Raw genomic sequence first — 3,218 nt, 5'->3', positions numbered from 1 at the left:
ACCGACTGAGCCACCCAGGCTCAAGCCTAACTTTTGTCCGTGTGTTTTGCTCAGTGTGTATTACGCCCAACGAGATTGAAGTTCCGTAAGGGGTATTCCACGGGAGGGAGTTGCGTCGGATTCATTTTCAATTACCTAAGTTATCGAGAATACATTTTGAAAGCAGATCGAAAATTCGAGAACGAGGCCAAGGTCTCCGTTGGGCACCATGTTTCCTCCTGGTCCCTTCTCTCCCCCAGGGAGAGGCGGCCTGAAGTCGGATGATATCAAGTGTTGCTGTGGGTGTGAAGAAATGGAAATGCCCAGACGATGTAAGTGGATACGGCCTCCACGGAGGGCAGCCTGGCGGCAGCGATTAAAATTAAAAACGGGCATTTCTCATGACTCGGCGGTTTCGCTTCTCCGGGATCCCTTACAGCCACACAGGAGCCGCAGAGAGGGATGCCCTTTGCTGTATTTTTCGTCACGGCAGAAACGAGACAAGTAAACCGTCATCCAAAGAGGAACGGTGAATTAAAACACAGCTTCTCCCGGAAGGCGGTGCAAGGAGTAAATGTGGGCCTTCTGGCTCTGTTTCAAAACTTCATATTCGTGTTTGTACTTCGCCTGTTCTAATAAGACCAGCAGCCTTGCTGGTTCTAGAAGGGGAAGGTGAGGCACAGACGTTAAGTACCTTCCCCGAGGTTATCTAATGGGGCTGGAATCTGAACCCGGGCAGTCCGACGCCCAAGTAAGTGGGGTCAGTCCCGATGCGAGACAGCCTTTTCCTTTTCTTTTTCCGCAAGGCACGGAATATATTCATATCGTTCAAGTCTTCGTGTGTCAAAAGCAATGGGCAACAAGTGAGAGTCACCGAAAGTTCAGAACTTTAAGGGCGCCTCGTCACCGAACTTTCGAGATAGCTGGAGAGCAGTGGACAGCCACAGAAACGAACAAGTGGGTCTTTATGGCCAGTTCCGTCTTATTTACTTTTGTTTTCCCAGGGCTTCCCAAGGCAGCTTGCGCATGGTAAGAACGCATCAAGTATTAAGGAATAAATAAATAACCTTAGTGCAAGGCCTGCCCTCCAGTCTGACCGAAGGCAGGAAAACAGAGCCTGGACCTAGGTCTTCGTGTTCCTTGTACCCCGCCCCCCAGGCCCTGTGTCCCTGGGATCCTGGCTGGGCAGCTGCAAGAAGTTTCGGGTTTGCTGGAGCATAGAGCTGGAGGTCTTTGAGGCTAAGTGATGAACTGGACATTCCTGGAAGAGCATTAGGGAACCTCAAAGAAAAAAACAAAACAAAACCAAAAACGGCTCCTAGACCTACTAATTGAGTATCGTAAGGCTGCAGGATGCAAAGTCAGCACCAAAAAAATGGATTATTTTCTACATCTTAGCGATGAACAGTTGGATCCAAACTTCAAAACACAGTATCGCTTACAGTCGCTTCTCCCAAGGAAATTTTTTAATGTTTATTTATTAATTTTGGGAGAGAGCGAGCGTGCACACACACACACACACACACACACACACATGCGTGCAAGCGGGGAAGGAGCAGAGAGAGAGAGAGAGAGAGAGGGAGAGAGGATCCCATGCAGGCTCCACACTCAGTGCAGAGCCCCACGGACTCGACCCCACAAGCGCAAGATCGTGACCTGAGCCAAAACCAAGAGTCGGATGCTCAACGGACTGAGCCACCCAGGTGCCCTGATGAAGGAAATTTTTAAAAAGACCTAAGTAAGTGGAGAGACACGCTGCGTTCATGAATTGCAAGACTCAGCATTGCGTACTCCCCGCACTGATTTGTAGGTTTAAACCCATTGCTTCTCAGAATCCCAGCAGTGTTTTTTGGAGATATAGACAATATGATTCTAAAATTTACATGTAAAGGCAAGGGGACTAGAATAGCTAAAACAGTGTTGGAAAAGAATAAAGCAGAAGATTATAGGTTCACTCTGGTGTGAAGGCTCATTATATAGTTAAGGTAATGGAAACTGTGGTATTGCAGCGGGACAGACACGTAGATCAAAGTGAACAGGATAGAAAACTCAAAAGCAGACCCACGCAAGTGTGCCCCACTGATTTTTGATAAAGGTGCAAACACAATTGGCCATCCATAAGCAAAATATGACCCCCAAACTAGTCTCACATCATGCACAAAAATTAACTTGAAGTGGATCATAGCTCTGTGTGTGAAGCATTAGAATACAAGACTAGCAAAAAACAAAACAAAACAAAACAAAAAAACACATAGAAGGAGATCTTTGTGACCTAGGGTTAGGAGAAGAGTTCAATATAAGGCATCAAGAGCACAATCCATAAAGGAGAAAATACTGTTAAGTTGGACAGTATCACAATGTGAAACTTTAGTCCAACTTCAGCTCAGGTCATGATCTCATGGTTCGTGGGTTCGAGCCCCACATTGGGCTCTGTGCTGACAGCTCAGAGTCTGGAGCCTGCTTCAGATTCTGTGTCTCCCTCTCTCTCTACGTCTTCCCGTTTGTGCTCTTTTAGCCTCTCTCTCTCAAAAATAAATAAACATTAAAAAAAAATTTTTTTAAAGGAAATGGTCAAAAGTAGATGTGAACAGACATTTCACTGAAGAAGAAATACAGATAGCAGGTATGTACGCGGAAAGGTGTGGCCATTGTGGAAGTGAAACACAGAGCTATGACGAAGGATAACTGTGCACCTATTGGAAAGGCTCACTTGAGAAACTACTGACATACTAAGTGTTGGTAGGGATTTAGAGCACGCAACGTCTCCTACTGCTGGGGGAAATGTGACATTCCCAAGCAGTGGTACAGTCAGTCCAGAAAAGAATTTTGTCTATTTCTTGTAGTTAAACAGGCATTCACCATATGACCCAGCAATTGTGCCCCTGCACATTTAAAAACCTACGTCCACACAAAAACCGGTGCGTGATTGTTCACAGCAGCTTTATTTGTAAAAGCCTTGAACAGGAACCAGCCCGATGTCCTTCAGGAGGCAAATGGATAAACCAACTACTTCTCAGCCGCAAAGAGGAATGAAGTATTGATAAGATCCAACACCTTGGATGGATCTCAAGGGGGTTATGTTGAATAAAAATTACAACAGCAACCCAGTCTCAAAAGGTTACATGCTGTATGCTTCCGTGTACAAGTATCTTGAAATAACAACATTACAGAGATAGAGAACAGATCGGTGGTTACCAGGGGTTTGGGGAGGTGTGGATGTAACTACAAAGGGGTAACGT

Source organism: Prionailurus bengalensis, chromosome E3, assembly GCF_016509475.1.
Source record: "Prionailurus bengalensis isolate Pbe53 chromosome E3, Fcat_Pben_1.1_paternal_pri, whole genome shotgun sequence".
Taxonomy (NCBI): Eukaryota; Metazoa; Chordata; class Mammalia; order Carnivora; family Felidae; genus Prionailurus; species Prionailurus bengalensis.
Note: the sequence above shows the minus strand (reverse complement) of the source record.